We start from the raw sequence: 10312 nt of genomic DNA, 5'->3' as shown, positions 1-10312 counted from the left end.
TTGTCTCGCGATATTTTACTTGTCCGAGGTTTGATCTTCGGTATCACTCTATACCTTGTTCAACCTCGTCTCTCGACAAGTACTCTTTACTCGTACCGTGGTATGTGGTCTCTTATGAACTCATTCATATGCTTGCAAGACATTAGACGACATTCCACCGAGAGGGCCCGAGTATATCTATCCGTCATCGGGATGGACAAATCCCACTCGTTGATCCATATGCCTCAACTCATACTTTCCGGATACTTAATCCCACCTTTATAACCACCCATTTACGCAGTGGTGTTTGGTGTAATCAAAGTACCTTTCCGGTATAAGTGATTTACATGATCTCATGGTCATAAGGACTAGGTAACTATGTATTGAAAGCTTATAGCAAATAACTTAATGACGAGATCTTATGCTACGCTTAATTGGGTGTGTCCATTACATCATTCATATAATGATATAACCTTGTTATTAATAACATCCAATGTTCATGATTATGAAACTAATCATCCATTAATCAACAAGCTAGTTTAAGAGGCATACTAGGGACTTCTTGTTGTCTACATATCACACATGTACTAATGTTTCGGTTAATACAATTATAGCATGACATATAAACATTTATCATAAACATAGAGATATAAATAATAACTACTTTTATTATTGCCTCTAGGGCATATCTCCTTCAGTTAGTGCTGACGATAGCCACGACCATTGCATCGGGAAGACGCGAGCAACGCTCTCTCTCTGTCTTGCGGGCCCAAAATCCTCGTCAATTTGACACGTCGTGCAACTGGGGGACACACGTCCTCCACTTTTCCTGGCGCACGCACTGTAGCGCATGTTCCTTCCCTTCATAGTGAAATTACGTTGTTACCCCTTATCCACGTGTATATCATCCATCCCATAATTTTCCCATCCAACGGTGCGTCGATTCGCCGCACCCCTACTTAAGGTCATCGTCTTCCTCCGCTCGTACTTTCGCTTGCGCCGCATCTATGCTTTCCTCTGCGAAAAATTCTCCATTGCGCCCATCAGTTCTTGAGCTCAACCACGCCCGCACATTTCTCCCACACCATTGTTGATGCCACCGCGCGCGCGGCTCACTAGGCACAGCACTCCAGAGTCGAGGATGGCGGCAGAAGATCTGGGGAACACCGAGTGGGAGAGATCCAAAATCTCTGCCCAAGACATCAACTTGCTGAAGAAACTTGGGATCAGCAAAAAAGAAGGAATCGTTGCGCTTCCCCAGCGAGGAGAGCTATCCATCTCCTCCAATCGAGTACCGGGTCAGTTTCATCGACCACCTCATCCGAGGCCTTTCCTCCCCCATTCACGATTTTCTGCGTGGGTTGTATATGGATTGCAACTTCACCATCTCACCCCCAACTCCATCCTGCACATCTCTATTTTTATCACTCTTTGCGAATCTTTCCTTGGGGTCCAACCGAACTGGACTCTCTGGAAACGCATCTTTCTTCTCCGCCGCAATGGCTCCCCCAATGTCGCCTATAACATAGGTGGCGTTGTTATCTGCGTCCGCCCTGACGTCGAATACTTCGACGTCAAATTCCCTGACTCAGTTCAAGGGTGGCGCAAAAAATGGTTGTACATCCACGAAGAAAGCCTCGACTCTGCAGAACCCAACATTCCCCCTTTCGATGGCAACGAAAAAATCTGTCGCCGCCGGTCCTGGGATGCAGAGGCTACCGACGAAGAGAAAAAGGCGACAGAGGCTCTGATGACACGTATCCGTGAGCTTCAGAATACGCGTGGTCGAGAATTATCGAGTGTCCAAATCACCGCGTACTTCCTTAGGATTAGGGTGCAGCCTTTGCAGGCTCGCAAAAACCCCCTTTGGATGTATTCTGGAGACAAGGATGTGGATCGCCTGTCGATAGATTTATCGGTCAAGGACTTAGAAAAACTTGTCCGAAAGATCTCGTCGCTGAGCAAGAAAGACACCGTCCCATCATCTTGTCGTGTAACACCATACAGCGCCACCAACGCGCTCCCGCAGGTAATTTATTTTATCATCTACTTGTTCATTCACTCTCTTCTTTTCTCTTTTTGTACTTGCATTTCTTCATCTGCTATTATTGATATAGTAATGTGGCACGTGCAATGCACGTGTATTTTGCAGTATATCCCAACTCCAATACACATTTATCTGTATGCAAACTATGTATGTGGTATTATTATAATAATAACCCTATTGCAATAAGGAGTATTTAGATGTAATTATCAGTTATGCATGCTCAACGATTGAGTTGTCCATACGCTCTACCGATTTAAGATTGGTCCAAGGCTAATAAAACTCATAACTAATTACACAGGGATAGGAAAACTACATCACTTATAGTTTCGGGTTACAATCATCCTCGTCCAAAAATGAAAAAAATATTAACAAGAAAAGATGGCATAGTCCGATGTGGAATCCGAACATTTAGAAATTATTTATTCATAACTTTGAAAATCATTTGGATTTGTATCTTGAAATAAGATACTACACATCGCATCTAAGATGAGTTAAAGAGTGTCTCAATACAAATCGATCAAGCATCCATATGGGCAAATAGCTCATGATCATTTGAATCCGATAGCTAAATCATATTAATGTTTTTGGCGACAAATACATGAAACAACATGAACTCCAGGAGTAAGCATATCTCAGAAAATCCAAGAGATATGCGAGCATCCTTCCATATCCACCCGACAACAATATTTTAGTACTCTTAAACATCCATGTAATATCAAAATTATTACCATTATTCACGCACTTGTGTAGGTCACATGTCACATTTTATTGATTTACAATAACATTTACATTGTAATAAGCAAAGGCAAGAGAAAACCAGGGAGACCCCGATGAGAAGGAAAACTAATTGCGAGCAGTCAATGGAATTGCTGCTGTAGCCGTAGCAGAGAAGGCGGTTTGATTCATGCAGTAGCACTTATCGTTGCTGATGGATCAGTTATTTTCCCTTTTAAGAAAAGATGATGGATCAGCTTGCTATTACAATATCTATATTCATCACATGCCTTGCGCTGTCCCTCTACAGCAGCATTCCGACAGGGTATCTCACTCTGCTTGCCAATAAAACTAACGGAGAAGCCGGCATCTCAACTGCAGATTAACCACGATGAATCATGTGATCTCTATCAAGCATTCAAGCTAGTTATTGTCAAATAAGAAAACTAAATGAAAGGAAAGGGATATCTTTCAGGATCTCTTCAGACAAAGTCCACAGGAAAGGACTTTCCTACCAAGAATTACAGTCGGGGTCATGAACGATAACTGCAAAAATGGAAGAGGTGGATTGACAGTAGTTAATGATGCACTTGGTAGCATCCGGCTACTTCTAAAGCAGGCCCTATAATAGAAGAGGATGACCGAGGATTCATTTTCCTTCTTCCATCTACACATTAAACGTGCAATGATTGAACAATTGGATTTGATGCGCTCTTCCTCAATGAATTTAAAAAAGGACCTGAATATTATCAAATAGTGCTAATCAGATTAGGATTTACTGAAAGAACTTTCCCTATCAAAGACCAGCTATTAACTTATAATGAAAATATAAATAAGGCCATTTAAGTTGTAATGAAGTTCAGGTATCATTAGTTTATGCAAGAATATAGTACATGAAACTGAATTCATGTTATGTAACAAGAAAGATGCTTACCAGCCCATTAGCAGAGGCCGATTCAGGTAAGTTATTGTCGGCAAATACAGTGACTCTCTTGTGGTTAATGTGGGAGGTTGAATTGTTATCCATACATATTTTCTCATGATGTCGTCGACGGCCTCAGCGGCGCCCTCGTCGACACCAAGAAAAAATCAAAACGTGGTACACTCCAACTCTCTGTCTCTCTTTCTCGCCCATGGTATCCTTCTATGTATAAGCATGCCATTGGCACAAAATAATGATGAACAGTCCCTTTACCCATCTTTACCATTTACTGAAGAAAATGCAAAAGTTAATGATTGACACATCTTTACAATTGTATCAAAGAAGACGACTTTGTATTTCATGTTCAATTTGTGTTCTTTCCTCAATTGGGACTTCACTGCCAAAAGCCGTTTTAGATCCTTCTTTTGATCTGCACTAAGGCATCAATACTTGACAGCAAAAAATTGAGAAATAAAATTAATAACATGCTCCATACTATACTTTTACAATATTCAGATAATATTACTCCATCTGATTCAAATTAATTAACTGAGGAAGTAGATATTTTGGTTCAGGCTGAGATAGAACATTTTTTTTTTTGAAACGAGGCAAAAGCTTTGCCTTTCATTGATATAGGAGAAAAGAGTTGGCCCGTTTATGAGGAAAACTGGCCGAAAAACCTTACAACACGACACCACACGCCAGCCCCGAGGCTGCGCTCCACACGGGTCGACGACCAACCAGGTCGACACCACACCTCAACGCAACAGGCGGAGGCGAAAGACCGGAGCCACCGCTCCAACTACCACGCCGACCCCAAGGCCGCGCCCCGCCTGGCCGAAGACAAACCCGCCTCCGCCGAACCACCAAAACACTCCACAAACCCCTCTGTCCAGTGGACGTCCAAAGCGAGGCCCCAACGGGCAAAGCGACACAAGAGCGCCGCCCACGCCCGATCCCGCGAGGGATCTAGGGTTTCCCCCGGAGAGCCCGGGCGGAGATCAAGAGACACCCGCTTCGACGACGCCTTCAAGAAGGATGCGGCGCCCACGGGCGTCACCGTCGTCGGTCCTGGCCGGCCGCCAAGACAAAGCTTTCGCCCAGCGAAGAGTCCCAAAAACTCGCACCCGCCCAACAAGGACCGGCACAGACCACCACCTACATCCGCCGGATCGCGGCCTCCGGAGCAACGCGCCTGTAGCCAACGGAGCACCGCCGAAGAGCACCGTGGGCGCCGCCGGAACGCCACATAGAGGGGACGCCGACCAACACCAACACGGGGCTCGAGGAGGAGCGCCGAAGCCCGCAGACAAGAACTCCCAGATCCGACCGCCACGCCGCCACCGCGGCCGCCGCACCGCCGAGGAAATCGGGGTCGCCGTCCCAACGCGCCTCTCATCCAGCTCCATCTCCCAGGACTTATCGCGCCCGCCCGGGTCTCCACACGCCGGCGACGGCACTCCACCATCGCGCCGCACGGCCCCTTCACGCCGCCAGGGGCCAGAAGCGCTGCCGCGCCAGCCACACCCGCAGAACGTCGCCGCGCCCGCCGCATGCTGCTGCACCCGCCGCCCAGAGCCGCGCCCGAGGGAGCTCCCTCACGCCATGGACGCGGGAGGGGAAGGAGCGGAAGACATCTCCCCACGCCGGCTCGACAGATCCCAGGGAAGGCCCTCCTGGCCCAGATCTCGCCCAGCCGCATCGTCGCTCACCTCCCGCCGCACGCCGCCTCGCCACTCCAGACGCTGACCCCGCCGTCGAGCCGAGCAGCGGCCGCGCCCGCCCGCAGTCCGAAACGCCGAAGCCAGGGGAACTCCCGTGCGCCGGGAGAAGAAAAAGTGCCCCGCCGCCACCATCCTTGGGGCGAGCACGGCTTTGCCGATGCCCCTCCGGCGGCGGCGACGCGGGGGAGGGCGGTGGGGGACCGCTAGGAGCGGCGGCGGCTAGGGTTCCCCCGTGTCGCCAGAGGAGGGCGACGCGGGGGACGGTTCGTCTCTTTGTTTGGGTATATACTAGCATCTGTTTAGTTGAGATAGAACATTTTAATTCGTGTATTTTATACGCAAAAGAAGCTCACTCTATCCGGCAACAAAAAGGAAATATTTCCTAATGCTATTATATGCATAAGCCTTAAATAAAACATTCCTTTGTTTGGGGCACCTGGTTTTGTGGCATCCAACCAGTCATTAGAGATGTGCTCAATAGCATGACAAGCTCGACTGTATAGTCCACAACTTGCTTGGTGCTTTTTTGACGTCAACAACTTGCTTGCTCCTAATTGGAACAAAAGATATATATCTCGCGTGCTAGATTGAGATAAACCATGAACATATATTGGAATTGGGATGGACCAAGAACTGACTATATGCCCTAAATATGAACGTGGAGAACTGCAGCTTGTCAATAACTAACATTCTAATTGGCATTGCAATTTTCCAACAAAAAAATAAGAAATAACTACGAACAAATCGGAATAACTGAAAATGCTAAATGCAGTAATAGTTAACTGGCTCAAGCAAAACCTTTGCAAGATTATAATTGAATAGGTCTCAAGAATAATTAAAGAAGTCAAATGCACTAACAGTTATAGGCCTAACCAAAGCCTATCAGTAAAGAATATTCAGAAAGCAGAAAGAAGCATCCTGCCAACGTATCAGAATTCTGAACTGGTACGTGTAAACTGCGAGTCCGTGAAATTCACTAATCTATGCATCACTCTCGCGGTCTTGGGGTCTTGCCTGACTATATGACCTTGTTGCATGCAACAAACCGGGTCAAAAATGATGAACATGTCAGGATAAATCAATGCAAGAAATAAACTGATGCTAGATTTGTCATGTAATGCATAATTGATTGCCAAGCAAGAAAGAAAACAGAGCTTCAAGATCAGATCATTTGAGTACCTTCATGTGTTAATAAATTACTGTCAAATATGCATTAGAACAATTAGATTATTTCCTAGCAATGGGAGAAACTGTAAATAATTATCTTTACATATCCGATTTGTGGTAGCATTGACCAATTGGTACCAGGTTATCGAACCAAGATCGAGGCACTACGGCAAAGAGGACGAAGTGAGTATTATGATGGAGGGGACGTGAGAAACTCTGACCGGTTCGCGGCGCCACATCCTGGTGTACCCCGTTTGGGTTCCTCATCGGCGCCGGATCGAGAAGAATGGCAATGGCATCAGCTGCAGTAGACGGCGAGGACGGTGGGTGGTTTGACCACCGCAACCGCGGGTCGAGAGGAGCAACCGGCGGTGGCCTCGCCGAGGGAACGCGTGGGCCAGCAACGCCTCCGTCTCCTGTGACGTTGGCGGCGGCGAGCGATGGCAGATCACCAGGCTGTGCAAGGAGGCGGTGGTGGTGGGCAGTTAGAGCGCACCAGGCGCATCTGAGGCATTCCTGCTGGAGGTTGTGGAGGGTGTTCATGGACGCCATGGAGGCGTTCGTGCTGGTGGGCGGTTGGGGATTTGCGTGTGAGTGGATCTGACATGGGAGCGCAGCGGGGCGGGGTTAGTTTCCTTCTTTTACGGGACCTCGATGTGTTAAGCGCTCAACGCGTTGAGCGTTCAACATTGAGCCAATCTTGACCGTAAATTGATCTAGTTTAATGGCTGAGATGTTTTGGATCTCCGGCTCTCTCTCTTTTTATATTAGTGGAGATAAATTCATGTCGATACTCTTTCTATCTTGTCCAGGGCCATAAAACTGCGTCGCCTCTTCCTCCCCTTCCTGAAGGTGGAGAAGTCGAAGAACGGACTGTTGTCACCGACGACAACCAGGGTACTTCTCGCCCTGAGAGTGAAGTCGCGGGTTTTCAAAAATCCGCGGCTTCCTCTGAAAAAGAAGTTGATTCTGAGGCTAGCGAATCGGCACACTCCCTTCCCTCCGCTGTTTCTCCAAGGAACAAGAGAAAAAGGAACGAAGTTGCTGATTCTGGCACCTCCAAAGCCGGCGCATCTCCTACCGAAGAAGTTGTTCTTGCCGAAGAAAGGACAACTTTCGACCCTTACTTGGATGCCCTTGTCAGCTCGTAAGTCCTTGCTTCTCTTTTTTGTTTGTTCTTCGATATTTTGCCTATGTTGTTTCTTATTTTGTCGCCGTTTTATTGTAGTGGTGACGAGGATGAAGATCCACCTATTGACGCGGCTGCTCGAACGAGTACGTCGCGTACTTTAGTTGTTTCTGAAGCTCAACCTGATGGGGAGGAAACCTCGCCTCCTCAGCAAAACATCGAGCATCCAACTCCAGTTGCAAGCCCCCGTGCCCCTTCTCCAAAGAGGGCTAGGGTCGAGCTAGGCAAGGAGCCTACCTTGCTAACTGGTAGTTCCACGACTCCTTTAATGGATGATGTAAGTTATCTCTTCTTTTTTTTTAATACTCTGAACATTTCATTGCTTTGGACTCCCCTCTCGTTTTTGCTTGGTGCTGTCGAACTTTTGCTTACTATATTGATTCCTGTTTTCGATGGTCTTCTCTTCAGCCTTTGATGAAGGAATTTGTCCGCCTTGGTACCCAATTAATCGGGTACCGTGATTATGCCTCCAAACTTGAAGGTACTATTTTTTCCTGCCTCTTCTGCTGAATACTCCTTCATTCTTTTTGTCGTGATATTTTACTGTCGTTTATTTTGCCAGAGACTCTTGCGGAAGCCAACAAACGCGCTGACGCTCTTACTGTCAAGTTAGAGCAGAGCGAAACAGCTCGCAAGAAAGCTGAAGCAGATGCTGCCGCTGTCGAAGATCTTCGAAAAAGACTTCATGACGCGGAAACTTCTTTAAGCGATAATATAGCCCAGCAATCTGCTCGTGAAAAAGAAATCCTCACTCGCGTGGAATCGCAGAGTCGACGTTTTGTGAGTAAGTACTCATATCTCTTCTATTTCTTTGGATCATCACATTCTTCTTGTCTCGCTTTTCTGTGACAAGCTTCTTTTGACTCACTTAGGGAAAATGCAACAAGATTATGATCTGGAGAATCCTGAAGGTGATCGCCTTCTCGACGCTCTTTCCCTCCTGTTGATCCACGAAGATGAGGCGCGTGAAGGTCTTGCCGATGCCAGAATAGGTCTGTCGCGGCTTTTTCCTTACTTCTTCCCGAAGAAGGAAGAACCCACGCCTTTTGCTGCCCTCGCCAAATGCTTCAACTCTCAAGAAGATCTTGGGCTCAAACTTCGCCAGGAAGGTTTGAAAGTTGGCGTTGAAGGCACTATTGCCTTGGTCGCTGACAGCCAGCAAGATGTCGACTGGACAAGAGTTGGCGACACGAAGGAGATGGAAACCAAGAGGTGGTAGTCGTTGATTAAGGCTGCCAAGCCAAATTCAAAGAAAATCCTCGCCTACCTCGGATGCAAGCCAACTCCCACTCCTAGTTCATCGATGCCGGAGGTCAAGTAGACCATCTTGTCTTCTTTTTTGCTTTGTCTCTTTTGATGTTGTTGCCATAGTAGCTTTGGCGACAACTGCCTCAGTAGTTCATCAGGGACCCTCCTTTTGTAATAGCCATGTAAATACTTTGAAAATCAATGGAAATCTATTTTGTTTGATGATTGATGTTGAAACTTTTCTTTCCAGTTGATATTTGATAACTACACTTCAACTCCTCGTTCTGCCGATACTTTTCCTGCTTCCTCCTACTCGAAGAAAGCGCATGTTGATGGTGAATTTTTTGAAGATTCTTCGAGTAAGAGTTCAACACAAGACTTGAAAGAACTTCGCCAACAACTTCAGTCTATGAAGAAGCAAGCACTTATAATAATGGAGCAGTCTCGAAAATCATTGGAGAGGGAAAAGGTTGCGCTTCAGCAGGCTCAGGATGCTATAGCTGTAAAAGAGGCCGCGGTTACTGAGGCTGCCGAAGCTTCTTCCCGAGAAAATTACATGCTTCAACTGATGAATGATTCCAGCTTGGATATGGCAGGTATACTTCATTCACTTAATCGTACTTGATTTTGTTCCTGCTATTTTTCCTTCCTCTCTGATTCCTCCACTGAAAACAGGCTCTTTTTTGGATACCAATGCCGAAGATCAACGTGTTGAAGCTCGATCCAATGTGCTTCTCAGACTTGCATCGGAGCATGGTTCTAATTTTTGGGTTACGCCTGAACGTACTCGCCAAATTGTCAGATTTCAAGATCGCGCGAGTCAGGTCCGCGATTTTCTCGACTTCTGCACAAGGACGTTGTCCTTAGTTTACAGCACCATGTTCCCGCGCGACAAGATGCCAGAAACCCTTCCTGCTCTGATGGATAAATTTCGGGATGCACCTCGAATCCATGGATTTGTGCGGGCCCAAATGTCTGCCGGCGCGAGATTTGCTATGATTATGATACAAATCTGTTATCCGAAGTTGAACATGAGTCGAATTGTTGCCAAGTGCCTGGCCAAGATGGCGAAGAGGAAGAGGAATATTGACAAAATCGATGATGTTGTGACCCCTGTAGCGGAAGACATGATGGATGAACTGCTTCGGATGGATGATGAGTTCTTCGTGAAGGGTAGCTATGCTGAACATAGTACTCGTGCTGCAAATAATGAGCGAATAACCCTAAATAACATACTAGGCACCAATTGAGAGTTTTTCCTTTATCTTGTCGAATTTTCTCAATAGTTGCATCTTGCATGTTGTAAACATAAAGCCACTGGA

This window comes from Lolium rigidum, chromosome 6 (assembly GCF_022539505.1).
Source record: "Lolium rigidum isolate FL_2022 chromosome 6, APGP_CSIRO_Lrig_0.1, whole genome shotgun sequence".
In the NCBI taxonomy this organism is placed as follows: domain Eukaryota; kingdom Viridiplantae; phylum Streptophyta; class Magnoliopsida; order Poales; family Poaceae; genus Lolium; species Lolium rigidum.
Note: the sequence above shows the minus strand (reverse complement) of the source record.